The 16166-nt window shown below is 40.2% G+C and overlaps 1 protein-coding gene across 12 annotated transcripts in view; it reads left to right on the top strand.

Annotated features, from left to right (window-relative positions):
- Nucleotides 1-11223: 11223 nt before the first annotated feature.
- The window catches only part of inpp4ab (inositol polyphosphate-4-phosphatase type I Ab), an 87266-nt gene continuing 82323 nt past the window's right edge, over nt 11224-16166 (top strand). For all 12 annotated transcript variants that reach the window (XM_063465701.1, XM_063465704.1, XM_063465705.1 and 9 more), the window contains exon 1: nt 11224-11337. The gene's annotated coding sequence lies outside the window, so the exon portion shown is untranslated. The remainder of the gene's footprint in view (nt 11338-16166) is intronic.

The raw sequence follows: 16166 nt of genomic DNA on the forward strand, positions 1-16166 counted from the left end.
AAAAAGTATTGTTGAAAATTAGGCAGATCTAATCCTCCTTTATCCTTAGTTCTTTGTAGCGTTTTTAAGCTGATACGCGGGGGTTTATCTTTCCAAAGGAATTTAGAAATATATGAATCCAGAGATCTGAACCAATCTTGTGACGGTTTGTTAGGGATCATTAAAAATAAGTAATTTATTTTTGGCAAGATCATCATTTTTATAGTGGCGACCCTTCCCATGAGTGATATGGGTAAAGATTTCCATCTAGTCAGATCACCTTCTACTTTCTTAAGAAGTGGGATGTGGTTTAATTTAGTTAAGTCTGAAAGCTTAGGAGAAACATTAATACCCAAATATTTAATGTTTCCAGATTGTAGTGGGGCAGAAGAAGAGTTATGGAAGGAGCAGTTAATGGGAAGAACTGTAGATTTTGACCAGTTAATTGAATAATCTGAAACTCTTGAAAACCAGTTTATTAGAGTAATTACCTCAGAAAGGTTGGTTTGTGAGTTTTGCAGAAAAAGCAACACATCATCTGCATAGAGACTGATTTTATGTTCTACGTTCTTACATTTTATGCCCTTAATTGTTGTGGCCTGTCTAAATGCTGCCGCTAGTGGTTCGATAAAAATTGCAAAAAGTGAAGGGGAGAGTGGGCATCCCTGCCTGGTGCCCCTCAGGAGACAGAAGCTGGAGGATGTCTGGTCATTTGTCCTGATACAAGCTGTTGGAGAATTGTATAATATTCTTATCCAGTTTATGAAAGAGGTTCCAAAACCAAATTTGTGTAAAGTTGCAAATAGAAATTTCCAGTTTACTCTGTCAAATGCTTTTTCTGCATCTAGAGATAATATTATGGTTTCAATGTTTTTACTGCATGAGTAGTCTATTAAATTAAGTAATCTACGAGTGTTTGTTGATGAGTGTCTACCTTTTATGAAACCAGTTTGGTCAGGATGAATTAAAAGGGGGGTTATTTTCTCTAGTCTCTTTGAGAGAGCTTTGCAGATTATTTTGAGGTCTACATTTATAAGAGATATTGGACGATAGCTTGAGGGAAATAAAGGGTCCTTGCCTGGTTTTAGTAGGAGACTAATGTTGGCAGAATTCATATTTGATGGAAGTCTGCCATTTTCCTTGATTTCCTGCAACATTCCGCGGAATACTGGTGCCAAAATTGTCCAGAATTCTTTGTAGAATTCTGCAGGAAAGCCGTCGGGACCTGGAGCCTTATTATTGGGCATACTTATCAGGGCTTCCTGGAGTTCACCTGGCGTCAGTGGCGAATCCAGTGCCATTGCTTGACTGTCTAGTAATTTCGGAAGATTTACGTTGTCAAGAAACTGATCAATTTCATTATTAGATGGGTTTATTTGTGGTGAATATAAAGTTTCATAGAAATCCCTAAAAATGTTGTTTATTCTTCCAGGGTCATATATTGTGTTCCCCGATAGATCTTTAACAGCACATATAGTTGTTTTTTCTTTATTTATTTTTAACTGGTTAGCTAGAAATCGACCGGATTTGTTACTGTGTTCAAAATTCTGCAAGCGAAGTCTTTGTACTAGGAATTCTGTTTTTTTATTAATAATTTCATTTAATTCTAGTTTTGTTTTGCATATTTTGTTCATTATTTCTTGATCTTGGTGGGACGCGTAGGCTTCTTCTAAGGATTTGATGTTTTTTTCTAATTCCTGAATATTTTTGTTTTCTTCTTTCTTTTTATGTGATGAGAAAGAAATTATTTTACCTCTCATCACAGCTTTCCCTGCTTCCCATAGAACAGAAGCAGATGTTCCGGGAGTGTCGTTAAAGTCTAAATATGAAGTCCATTCTTTTTTAAAATATTTAATAAAGTCTTCATCTTTGAGCAGTGATGTGTTAAATCTCCAGTTTTTACTTGGTGTAGTATTATTCTTGTGCATCAATGTTAAAGATACAGGAGCATGATCGCTGACAGCTATAGGGTGAATCTCAGTGTCTGAAATGTCACTCAGCAGTGAGCTGCTGACCAAAAAATAATCCAGACGAGAGTAGGAGTGATGAACATGTGAGAAGAAAGAATATTCCTTACTGTTGGGGTGGAGGGAGCGCCATGCATCGCAAAGACCAAAGTCGCTCATATACTGTTTGATTATATTTGTGGACTGCCAATTACGCTGAGTTCCTGTTGTGTTGAGCCTATCCATTTCTTCATTTAGTCCCAGGTTGAGGTCTCCCCCAAGAATGAGTGTGCAATCAAGGTGTTCAGAGAGTGCACTAAAAAAACCGTGGAAGAATGAGGGATCATCAACATTTGGACCGTATATACTTACAATGCATAGCTTTTTGTTCAATATTGATAGTTTAATAATTAGAAATCTACCCTCTGGATCTATAACTGTATCGAGTACTGTAAAATTAACATTTTTATGTATTAAAATTGCTACTCCCCTTTGTCTAGAGTTATAACAGGCTGCTAACACAGTAGGAAACTCAGGTGTTTTAAGTTCATTTAAACCTGTGACAGGTCTGTGAGTTTCTTGTAATAAAACAACATCTGCCTGTAGTTTTTTAAGCTGGTTAAATATCTTTAACCTCTTTCCTCTGGTGCCGGCTCCATTTATATTCCATGTGACAAACCTCAGTGTGCCCATAATTGTGTGTGTATGTCTAACGATATATGCTGGGTGTTTCCTTTAGACAGGTGAAGAGAATGTGGAAACATCACTTGTTTGTGAATAGAAAGAGAGGAAAAAATTGTGGTGAGAGAATCCATAAGTCTGACTATGTGTGTGAATATTCACTAATATGAAGACCCGTGGCTTGCTTATGTGTCCTGTAAGTCTGTGCGCTGTGTGAGGTTGTTGTAGATGTGCTGCCGTTGAGCGCATGTGTTTGCGTGATCGTGGTGTGTGAATATGCAGAAATAGAGGGTGCTGTTTGTAGGTGAGTGGGGAGGTAGGTGATCACAGCAGTGGAAGAAAAGAGAAAGAAAGAAACCACATTAACTGTGAGTGACAACAAAAAAAAGAAAAGAAACGGAAACATTCTAATTAACACAATAACGGAGGGTGACGGTGTTATATCTGCTATGACATCATATTGACATTACTAGGTCAAACACATGTCAAAGGAGAGCGTGTGAGTGAATAAGAAAAGAGTGTAGCGGGTTCTTATCTGGAGTGCAGTCAATATAACCACGGAGTGGTGCCGGGGTCGCGGTAGAGCTGTCCGTCCACGTAGAGCCGGTCCACGGCGATGACAGCCCGGGAGCCTTTCTGAATAAAACTACGTCGGACTGGGAACAGGACCCTGCGTCGTTCCAGGATCTCTTTGGGGAACTTGTCGTTCACGCTCACGTCCGTTCCTTTCAGCTCCCTGCCGCGACTCTTCACCTGCTCCTTCTGTTTGAATTGGCCGAATTTGGCCACAATGGGACGTGGTCTCCCGGTCCGCGACCTCACGCCCCCCAAGCGATGCACTCTATCGAAGTCGATGTTTTTTACGGTGTCCTCCGGCAGCTTCAGGTGGATTTTAATGAAGCTTTTCACCGTTGCCTCCGCGTCCTCTCCGGGAGATTCTGGAATACCAGAAAACACAAGATTATCTCTCATGCTACGGGCTTGTAGATCGATAACGGATTCTTTTATTTTTTTGTTTTCTATGTTTAGCTGGGTCACGTTATCAGTGAGAGATTTGACCGACTCCCGTAGCGTGGCATTTTCAGCGGCAAGCGTTTCCACCTGCTGCTGGCTGAATTCCAGGGATTCTCTCAGAGATTTAAATTCCCGGTGTAAAATCTCCACCAGGGACAGCCTCGCATCGAAACTGGACAATCGCCTGTCGATTGACTCCAGGATGTCTGCAATGTCTTTGCCGGCAGGCGATGTTGTTCCGGGGGAGTCTGCCGGGCGACATCTCTTCGATGACGGCGTCTCACTTTTGGCCGGGGAAGATGCACTCTGGGCCTTCTTCATTACTATATCTTGGAAACAGCGGTCGATGTAGTCTTGGAGAGCGTCTAAACTCTCCCCGTTGTCCTCCAGGGTGTTAGAGATGATAGGACAGAAGTGGTTAGTTATATGACAATTTGATTAGTATATTTGGTAATAGTGAAGCTAAAGAAACTTTGTTAAATTCTACACTACCATTCGTTCTTTTCCCGCCAAATCTCCGGCGTCTGACGTCACCTACTACATGGGTCGCTTACCTTACCCGTCGGTCGCTTACCTTACCCGTCACAGCCTTCTTCCGACACTGCATAAAATCTTACATAAATGCAAAATCAGAGTATAAAAAACTTAAGTGACTGATTAAATTGTTTGGCAGAACAACTACAGCTGTAGTGAGCATCTGTTATTCAAACATCAAGAAAATATCTTACAACTAATGAGCTTACCATATAGCACTTCAAAAACTTTAAGTCCTCAAAATTCCCGCTTTCCATGGCGCCCGACGAAGTTACATTGCCTGAAAAGAGCACTGAACGTAATGAAGGGCATCATTCTTCTGGTGGCTTCATCAACAGTGCTCCCTCCAATCTCTGCCACAACAGCAACCTTAGAACAGACAAGGACATTAATTTTACTGACAGCAGTACCTTCAGTCGCACCTAAAAGAAAACAAGCAGAGCTACACAGTAATTAGACTTAATAATATTCATGCTATTTGACCGAGAGAGAGTTAAGTGTTTGCTGGGCATGTTCTCATTTAGGCACACCCCTGTGTGTCAGTTATCTGTTTTGCAGAGAGAGCGATGCTGCTACCAAAGCAAAGTTATGAATAAATTTGCAGATACCTTCCCCGGATTGTTGAGACTGAAATCAAGTGTGTAAGTAACTTTAAAAACTGATCTAACATTCTAGAGCAGCAATTTGGACTGGTCTCCATTTCAAGAGCTTTGCCACAGATTGACCATCAGCCCCAAACATCATCTCTGACTCCCGGTCCCATGGATTATTCCTCACCCTCTGAGCCATATGCTGTACCATGGCACAAAATGCCATGAGAAAAGACCAAACTCTAAGGAGAGAAGAGAACTTTTTCGTGTTATTATTGATGATGTCCTCTGTAAAGAAAATATTTTATATAATATATAATATATAAATGCATTAGCAGCATCACATTTGAGAGGGTTGGTTGTCTTCAGACAACCAAATTGTTTTGAGTATAATTTTAAATAATTTAGAAGAACTAAGGGAGAATATTACCAAATGTGTCAAAATAAACAAGCTGGAATTGAACATTATCAAAACTGAATGCACTGAATTGGGTAACAGGAATGGTCGATAGATGAGATTTCAGTTGAGTGAGTTGTTCAAATATAGTTATTAGGGTTTTGTTTGTTTTGCTTTGTTTTTCTATTTAAATAAATCTTTATCTTGGTCTGGTTATATCTATTGCATTGTTTCCGAAAAGGGCATCAGAATATGTTCCCATCTCTGTCGTGATTGATGTTGTCTGCTCACCTGTTCACACATTTGGTCCTGTACTGCTGAAAAACATCTAAAACAAAAAATTAATACTACTACTACTACTACTACTACTACTACTACTACTAATAATAATAATAATAATAATAATTAATTAATTAATTAATTAATTAAATTAACTAAATTAAAAGCATGTCGGGTTTTTACTGGTTGAGCAGCATCGTATATGACACAGTCTTGGAGATTCTGAACAAACTGTCAGAAATGTAATCCTTAGGGGTAGCAAAAGGGTCTGATGTCTTTATAGAACAACATACGTGGGCGGTACACCACAGAGCAGGTTCACAGGTTCATGTGCTCAGGTTCACATTGAGTATATGTGACAGAAATGTCAGGGGCTCGCTCTCTGGCAACTCTTTTTGCACTCAGTGATTTGACTCCTCATTGTCATGAGGAGTCAAATCACTCCAGTCCAAATTTCTTAAGCCCAGACCGTAAGATGGGCATGATTTTCGATAAGTATTTTAAATGAATAAACAAATAATAATTCTTTTTTTTTTTTGTCGAACTTTTAAACTGACACAGGGCACCAAGGTGATTAAAATTACTATCTCTCTCCCGTTTAAGATAGATATAACGGTTGACACTGACACATGTTTGTGTTTCCGCTGCACAAAGGACAGCCACGTCTTTGCTTGGAAGGTTTCTCCGTGGTGCTTTTGCCTGCAGAGACTGACAAGCCTTCACATGCAGGTGTATCCTGGCCTCCTGGCTTTACTGGTGCCAGTGCTGAAAACACCTCCACGAAATTGCCTGATGGAGGCAGATTGTTCTGCTGTTGCATAACGTTAAGTAGAAGGCAATTTGTTAATGAAATAGACATCCACATTTGGGGCTGTGATCCTATTTCTCATTGTGTCAGGATTTGTTGTTTGCTGCTGTGTGAGAACTTTTTCTTGTGTTAAAGCTCGTGTTGAGGGCACAAAGACTGAGAGAGGAGGACAGAGAGAGCAGCAACACCTCTCACTACCATATGCACAGCTGAGGTAAAACAACACTGACGGCCTGCTCTCACTACAAATGAACGGTAGCATCTCTGGACACAAGTCACAGCATTATCTGTTAGTCCAGAGTTTTCACATGGTTTAAAAAAATAAAAATAAAAGGTCTGGAACCATAAAGTCCACCATCAAATTCTGACCTGGCACCTCCACGATTGAAGCATATTTGACTTGAGAGTTGTTAATTACCGTTTCCAGTCCAGCTTCTCAGTGAGAGCAGCTGGTAAAATCAACATGAGGGTGCGTTCGCTGCTTGAAGGAAACTAAATAATACTAATAAATAATACTAAATTACTAATAAAAGCTAATATCAGTGAAAATAGTGTTAGCAATGCTGTCAAAACATTTCTGCATTTCTGGGCCTAAATGCAAATCCATCCTCTGGATTTAATCCAAGATTTCATCCAACGGACGTTTCTGGAGAGAATGAGAAGGGTGGGACTTTGATATTTTACCAAACTTTGAAAGCACAGCCTGAATTAGTGTGCTCAACCATGTTTTAAACTCTGAGTTGTTTTCGGGTGGATCACTGGCCACAGAAAATCCGTATTTGTGTTTCTTTTCATTTTGTTCACATGTATGTTTTTCTATTAATGTCAACAGGTGTTTTTTGAATACCATGGCAGCTACAACGTCGAACACCGCTTCCTCTGACTTCAATAAACTTATTACATCTTTGTCCCCAGAGGTTAATGTAGTTCAATTTTTTTACAAAGTTCAGTGAAAATTGGGTTTTCAATGCTGTCCATATTTTTCAGGTTTTCTAGGCTGACAGACGAATCAATTTCCCGGATTTCAGCCCAGATTCTGTCCAAAAGACGTTTTTGGAGAGAATGAGAAGGGCGGGACTTTTAGGGAAATTTTAGGAAGCTGTGACATTAGAGCCTGAATTATTGTGCTTAATTGGGTTTTAAACTCTGAGGTGTTTTGCAGTGGCTCACAGGCTACAGAAGATCTGTCTTTCTCTTTCTTTTCGCATGACTCCATTTGACTTATGTTTGTTAACGGTGGGATGGTGGCTTCATGTCCAACACAGGATTCTGTTGCTTCTTGGGTGTTAGCATCTATATTCTGTCCTCTGTCAAACTCCTGCTCAAAAGAATTGTTAGGGAAAAATTTCACACATGACAATTCAGTTTTGCTAGTGGTGGTGTAGACAGATGAGTCTTCATATACGGGGGAATTCTGGGAAGACCTCAGTGGTACTCCTTCTGACTGTTTACTCAGGTCCAGCATGTCCTCTACAAAACCTACAAGCAGCTCTGTGGTTAAGCTATCCGGATGGCCTGATGTAAGCTGTTCCCACTGATTAGATGTAATATTACTGAACAAGTTACCCAAGAGATGCAGCCTGTAATGTGGAAGCCGGATTGCTCATAGCTGTTTTATCATTTGTCACTGTGTTACAGTTTGACCTTGCTATTTTGCTTTGTTTTTTAATGTCAATTTTATGTCTAAGATGTTGCACGACAACGCGTTATTTTGTGTTAAAGTTCTTCTCATGTCCTGCTGCATGCGTTTTAACTGAACATAGCGAGGAGATGCCAGTCTATCCGATCGTTATGTCTGGGCCCAAACTCCGCTGCAGGTCAGTTAACACTGAGAGTTAAAAAAAACTGTCTAAATTCTTTCATCTCTAATAAAATTACGGGTGTGGCTGCTCTACCAGGTGTAACAATTAAGTTTAACATCCAGGCATCTATGAAAACAGAAATATGAAATTTTACGGAGGTAGAAGTTAGCAGGTGAGTTAGTTCACTAGTTTCCATCTGAATATAATATGTTATGTACAGTCATTGGTTCTGACTAACAGATTTCTGAAACAAATTAAGACCTACAGCTCTGCTATAACTTCCCACATAAATGAAGACAGGAAAGTAAACAGCAGTGAGGTATGTAGAGTTACTGAAGTTGGGATAGCTGGTATATAATAATGAGCTACGTGATCGCTAGCAACACAGCTATGTTAGCATAATATAACAGTGAATCTGGAGGACAAAGGCTAACTTCTTCGACTTGATAAAAGTTAACGTGAGAGTTCCCGATGGTTAGGGACAAATACAGTCACATGGCAGGATGCCTTAAATGGACCAAACTTCAGTCAGGAGAACAACTGAGATAATCCATCCACAATACGAGGTTAGTCATTAATATACTGCTGCATGGGCTGGGCTGTAGTTACATCGTAAGGGTTTAAAAGTTGAGCTTTAAAATGAATAGCGGTAATAAAAACCGAGAGAGGCCGACAGTGATCACTCACTGTTTTTAGGGGCTTGTTGAAATTAAATAGAACAAGATACAAACCATTAAAATATGTTAAAAACACAACAGCCTTACACTGAGTAGTTGGTGCACGGAAGCAGGGTTCATCACGTCATCACTTAAAGACCGGATAGACTAATGCTTTTCTGGATGATGGCTGTTTCTCTTCACAGTTCTGTTCAAAACACGGTTACCTTTGGTCTATTTAATAAATGTTCATCCTGTTTGGCCTAAAAGTTAAAGCGTAGTTTCAGTTTTTTCGCTTCCTGTGATTGAGTTTGGTATCCCTGCCTTATGGAGCTCAAACCAAGGCAAATTTTAGGTGATTACACTGTCCCTTAAATTTATTTTTCATTTGTTTACTTATTTTGTGACACAAAACACCTCAGTGTTAAGTAAAATTATGAGTAGCAGATGATTTGACCTTTGACCTCCGGGAGTGGGTCCTTTCAGGGGCCAGATATCCGTGCTAGCTACTGCTAAGACTAATATCATCATCCCTGAGGCAACAAACCAAGTTCTGTTGGTGGGAGGGACGAATGTATTGATTTACATATGAACACGGAGCCCCAAGCTCCCAAAAAGTACGTTGAAATATTTTTTTGTCTGAAAATTTACAATCATTGCCATAGAGGGTTAAAATAATTTAAGGATAAAATGAATTTAAATGATTTTCTGTGACTACAAAAATGACCTAAATAAGACAGAAGTACACATTCAATGTTTTTAGGTTTTTGTCTACAACAGGCATGAGTTTTTTCAATATTTGTTATGTACAAGGTTCAGCTGCCCTCATGAAGTGTCTTTTCTATTGAGCTCCCATTTTGGATTTAGGAGACAGAAACTCTTTCTACTTTTAAGATTAAGCTTAAAACTGAACTTTTTGATAGAGCATATACTAAGGGCTGAATCAGATATGTGTTTATACACCGCTCTGCATTTAATTAATAGTTATTGTTAATCTCTTCCACAGCGTGTCTTTTGTCCGGTCTTCCTCTCCTCACCCCCAACGGGTCGCAGCATATGGCCGCCCTTCCCGGAACCTGGTTCTTCCGGAGGTTTCTTCCTGTTAAAAGTGAGTTTTTCCTTCCAGCTGTTGCCAAGTGCTTGCTCAAAGGGGGTAGTCTGATTGTTGAGGTTTTTTCTTTTTTATTGTAGGCTTTCTACCCTTCAATCTAAAGCGCCTTGAGGAAAATGTTGTGATTCGCCTCTGTATAAATGAAATTGAATTGAATTGAGTGGGTTCAGCAGTTTTTAATAAATAAATAAATAAATGTGACTGATACTGTAAGAAATACCCTGCATGTAACGCATGGTAAGAAGAGCAATATCGCCCCCTCCTGGTTCAACTAAACTCCCATGTTTTTGTCAGAGAGACAGAGTAGTTTATTACTGTTATATAAAATGTTTCCTTCTGTGTATTTAATAAATAATTATATAGAAGTCGAAACACCTACTCATCTTTATGAGCAGCATTCCACCAACTCATTACAAACGAGATCTTGTTATCTTTTCTAAGTGGTCTTGAGCAGTAGTTCCCCAGGAGAAGTTTTTTTTTCCTTTGCAATAATCCCTTCAATAAAAATACATATGCACTAACCTCATGCTTGCTGTTAACAATAGCCTAAAGACACAAAATCAAGTTTTTTCCTGAAGTTTATATTTTTTATACGGTTGACATTTATTTATTTTTTAAATAATTATATTGATTCTATTGATTGTTTGCCAAGCACTGAGGTCTCTGCTTAGACTGTGCTACTGGGATTACTAATTTAAAAATGAGGCAAAAGCACCAAAGTTGTGCTCAAAAATGGCACAGTGAGCTACAACCTGTTGCTGTAGTAACTCTAACACGGTTATTTATTTATGTTTTTTTAAATACATACGTGTTCAGGTTTTTTTTTTTTTATAACTAATTATATAATTTTTTTTTCTCGCAAAAATGTCACCTTAACACCCAAATACGTACATACGGAATTAAAACCTTACTTATGATTACCCGTTTGGCTGGTAACATGGACCCAGTCTGATTTGAAACTTATTGAATATTGCTGCTGGAGTCTCAGCCATTGACTGTATATAAGTTATATAGAGATACAGTCTTTATTTTTTTATTTTTTATTTTTTTGAAGGCTGCAGTCAAAGCAAATTATTGTAAAAACAAGACAAGTCAACTGTGGAAAAGTAACAAATCAGAAATCCTGTTAACAAATAATATTACAAATTGAAGAGCACTGATGAAGATAAGAGGAAGCATTTCAAGTTATTCATTCTCTCAGTGAATACAAATCAAAATAAAATACGAGGAGATTAAAAAATACAAACATTAAAAGAAATAGCTTTATTATTTCAAAGTTTAACAGTTTCTTCTTATTAAGGAAGATAATTTCTTAATTTTTGTCAGTCTGTATAAAAAAATAGTAACGTAAATTGCGTAAAGGTCTGCGTGATGACGCTGCCGGCGTGCTGTGCGGAGGGGGCGTGGCCGACGGCTTTGGCTGCTGCAGCCAGAAAGAGGCAGTGAAGGAAACAGTGCGGCACTTTGAGGACGTTCTCCTGCTAACAGTTTGTGTTTCTGCTCGTTAATCGGATATTTAATCCCGCACGCGGCCGAGCCGGTAAGTAGAGTTTATTTACGGTAAACCTTAATTTAGGTGACGCCGTATTAAGATGTTTTTTGTCGGCTGTTTAGAGCTAATTTCTGCGGATTTTGTCAGTGTTTATAGTGCTGAGTGTAAGTTGGGAAACGGAAGCTTTGGTTTGGTTTCAGTGAAGGAGACAGAGTTCACAGATAAAACTTGTAACTGACGTCTAACGTCAGACGCAGAGGACATTAACTAAGACAGCACGGAGGGTATAAATGCGCTGAAGTGTTCAATGTTGTACTGACAGGACATATTAAGATGTGTAGGTGGTTTCTTGAGTGTGGCAGGCGGGTCAGAGCGCAGAAACGGTCCTGCTGCCTCTATTACGTAACTTATTGAGGAAAACGATGCGTTTTCCTACAACCCCGTGCCTCTGTGTGTGTGACAGGAGTGTAAACATACACAGTGTCCTGCTATGACACCGCTGGGCGTGCTTACAGCAGTGATGCTGCGGCTCATGCACGCATCAACATGGCCATTTGTTCTCGCGTTACTGCGTGTGGATGCTGGCACATGTGGTCCGCGCACTTTACTGCAGTTTTTTTCTGCTGGTTTTGAGTTTCAAGGTCAGCTGGACATCGATTTCTGAAGAGCTGATGATGCTCTAGAGGAGGAGGAGGAGGAGGAGGTGGTGGTGGTGGTGGTGGTCGAGGAGGGTGACCTGCCAGGAAATAAGGCCTTCAATGCGAGTGTGTATGACTGGATTTAAATTAGCTTCTATGCTGGTGCCAGATGATGAGCAAATAAGTCTTCCAGCTGGCTTTTGCATCTTTGATTTCAGGCATGTAAACAGACCCCTAAAAGTTTAGTCTGGTTTATTAAATTTACAGTATATAGGTTATAAGTTTCAAAGTAAAACACACTCAAACAACTGCCTAAATGTAACACCTGTTCCACACAAATGTGTTAAGTCCTTCAGATCTGTCTTAATTCTTCGTGTTGTAGAGTCAATAAGGTGCTGGGAACACTCCTTAGAGATTTTGGTCAACGTTACATGATAACATTGCAGAGTTGCAGCACATTTATCGGCTCCACATATATCAGAAGATGGTGCACTGTCCAGGGACCATGTCAAGGAATGGACATGGTCAGTAAATATACTCAGGTAGGCTGTGGTGTTTAAACGATGCTCAGTTGGTACTAAGGGGCCTAAAGTGTGTCAAGAAAATATCCCCTATACCATGACACCATCAGCAGTCTGAACTGTTGATATGAAGCCGGACAGATCCATGCTTTCATGTTGTTTACATCAAATTCTGACTCATCTTTCTAATCTTCTATTGTCCAGTTTTAGCGAGCCTGTGTGAACCATGGCCTCAGTTTCCTGTTGTTATCTGACCGGAGTGGCATACAGTGTGGTCTTCTACTGTTGAGATGCTCTTCTGCATACTTTGATTGTAAAAAGTGCATATTTGAGTTACTGTTGCCTTCCTTTCAGGTCAAAGCAGTCTGGCCATTCCCTTGTTGGCCATTCTCTGTAAACCCTGATGATTGTGTGGGAAAATCCCAGCACATCAGCAGTTTCTGATTTACCCAGACAAGCTGCCATGCCACATTCAGTGTCACTTAAATCACCTTTCTTCCACATCCTGATGTGCAGTTGCCATGTGATTGGCTGGTTAAAATTTGCGTGTTAACGAGCAGTTGAACAGCTGTATCCGTCTGGTGAAGTGTTCGCTGAGTTTATATGTAATATTTTAGAAGTCAGGGAGGCTTTGAAACAGTGATTTTTTTTTTTAACGATTTCTTACAGTTTTTTGTTTACATCTTTGCCTATGCAGCAGTTAAACCGAGTAATGGAGACAGTAACTAACAGAAAAAGAGGGAATTCTGATTATGACTCAGGATTGGCCACATTTGAGGGTTAACTTTCTCTAAATAAATCCAGTTTATGAGAAAGAAGAGCAGCAGATACACTTGCTTGCTGTTGATCGTTAATTACCTTCGAGTGAAGAGGCTTCGTATGTCAAGTTAAATAAATTTAGTCTCTGAATTTAGAAAGATGGCGTATTGATTCTGTCTGTATTGACAGATTGATGTGATTTGAAGCCATCTGGTCACTGCCCTCCTCTATCTCTGTCATGTTTGTGTGTGCGTGGTGACTCATCAAACTCTCCCACTCAGTGCCGAGCTGGGGGTCAGTCAGTGCCGAGCTGGGGGTCAGGCGGCAGCACGTTGATTCATCTTCATACGCGTCTCCCTCTGCTTCTCTGCGCTCTCGTCATGTATACAGCGAGCACGTGTGCGGCGGCGGTCGTGGCAGATGTTCTCTGTTGTCTCATTACCCGTCTGTTTTAATACATGCAGGAGGAGAAGTATGTAGCTTACATAATAATGAGGAGGAGGAGGCCGGTTGGTAATGAGCTGTGTCATCCTCTTCATCAAAATGGATCGCTCCATAAACCCTCGATGTCATCAGGTCATGTTAAGCACAAAGATGGAAAGACAGTGGAGATGAGCTAGTAGATCCGCTGCCATCAGCATTTTGCTGGGATTCAGGACATAAGCAAACCTGAATAAAACCAAAGAGAAACGTTTTATCACATCTGCTAGTTCTGGTTTCATTTATTGAGATCAGCGACTAATGAGAAGTTACCGATCCTACACCAGTAACTAGACTGTGGGTATCTGCTGATACCAAGCACTGGTCTGATGTAAGGGGTAAAACTAATTTAAAGTTAAATTAATAATATCTACTTTGAGCAAACTCTTGAGCCACCTCTCACTTCTTTATATTTTGCTTCCATGGAGCCAGACCTTTCTTTCATTTTTTAAGTGCTCTTGAGCAATAGTTCTCCAGGCTTTCTGAAGGTTTTCAAAAGTTTTTTCCTTTTTTTTGTTAACCCATGTAACACTGACATATGAATCACTTGAGCACAAAAGGCTCCTTACTCAAGGGATGAACCAGTGTTGTGTCTGCACACAACAGACAGCTCAGCAAAGAATCAATTTTAAAATGTATCTTTAGGCACTTTTTTACTATCATCCTGCCACAGAAACATAACATTTGTTTCCATTTCTTTAGTTGAATCTATGAAAATTGCCAAAGATAAGTCCATGGAAAATTCCAAAAAACAAAATAGTATTTCTTTTCACAAACAAGTTGATTCCCAGAGAGATGTTACTTGAAATTTTTTGCATATCTCAGCATGGTGTGCAGTTTGTCCTTATAAAAATCAGAGGAAATTGGACAATCGGAGGTCAAAGAAGTGGCAAGCCTAAAAAGAGAACTGTCTACAAGAGATGAACTGTATTTGAAAGTCACGTCTTTAACAGTGAGAAAAAAAAATCCTGCTTTCAGCCAGTGGTGTTGCAGGTCTGTGTCTAAATTAATGAATTATGAACACAGTAAAGTACCATAATCTGGAAAGCACCTGATTGGCAGTGGCTTCATGTTCCAGCATGACAATGATCCCAAACAAAATAAAGAAATGAGAGGTGACTTGAGACTTTTTTACAGTACTGTGTAATGAGACGTTATCTCACAGAGGCACCAACAAATATTCTAAAGGTAATTTAAGGTTACATTTGAGTTTCCCGCAAAGATGTCTTCATGTCTGTTGCAGTTCCAACCGATCAACAGAAACTGAAAGACATGTAAAGCTTTCCTACAGTACAGTATATAAACCAAATGTTATTCACATTTAAATACCATGCATCCATCTTCTGCTTGTCCGGGGCCGGGTCGTGGGGGCACATAATGACCCCTATGGCGCTTCCTGCGGGTGGTGGGCCTGCAGGGGGATGGGCCCATGTCCTTATTTTGGGCTGTGCCCAGCCGGGCCCCATGGACTAAGGCCCAGCCACCAGACGCTCGCCCTCAGGGATCCTCCCCAGGCCTGGATCAAGGGCGGGGCCTGGTAACCCTATCCCGGGCAGGGTGAACTGTTCCCTTGATGTTCTACTCATAGGGGTCTTCTAAATTGCTCTTTGTTTGGTCCCCCACCCGGGATCAATTCACCATGAGTGAACCTACCAGGGGGCGGACAATGGACAACATAGCCCCTGGGATCCCTGGGAAACACAAACCCCCTCCACCACAATTCGCAGAGGGGGAATTTAAATACCCCACTTTTAATATTCAGTTTTCTCTGCATGCAACTTGTCTTTTATGGCTAATTACACACACTGGGATTTCTTTGCTCCAGGCTATGAAGTTGCGTAACATGTGCCAACATTTTCATTCTCTGTAAACTGTTAGCCAAGAAGTAAATACCCTCAAAAGGAGTGCCTTCAACGCTCTTCCACTCACAGATGCACACAGCTCAGGAGCTCTGACTGACTGTACACAGGCAGTCCGGTCTGCTGATGCTCTTGTGCAGCCTCCCTTTCATAATTCACGAGGAGTGAGGGGGTGGGATCAAAAACAAGACTGAAATATGTGTGTGTGTATGCATTGACAAAGCTGGGACCACACCATGGAGCGTGGCAGAAAACGTGATTTGTTTCTCCGTGGTCTCTCATGAACACTGCAAAAAGATCCCCCAGTGCTGCAGAACATGTGACTCCTCTGTAAAGTGCTTTTACATATAAGTTAAATATCGTATTTTTAAAATACAGACATTTGTAAAATATAAATACACTTGGACATAAAGCTGGAAAATTTATGAGGTACACCTTGCTAGTACTGGGTTGGAGCTGTCTAATTTCTTTGTGGCAATAAGGTGCTGGAAATGTTTCTTTGAGATTTTGGTCCACATCAAAGTTTCCTAAGTAAAATTTCTTCCCCACTCTGATTCTCAGTTTGAACTTCAGCAGATCATTGTTTATATGCCTAAATGCACTGAGCTCTATTGGATTGG

Source organism: Pelmatolapia mariae, linkage group LG23, assembly GCF_036321145.2.
Source record: "Pelmatolapia mariae isolate MD_Pm_ZW linkage group LG23, Pm_UMD_F_2, whole genome shotgun sequence".
Classification (NCBI taxonomy): domain Eukaryota; kingdom Metazoa; phylum Chordata; class Actinopteri; order Cichliformes; family Cichlidae; genus Pelmatolapia; species Pelmatolapia mariae.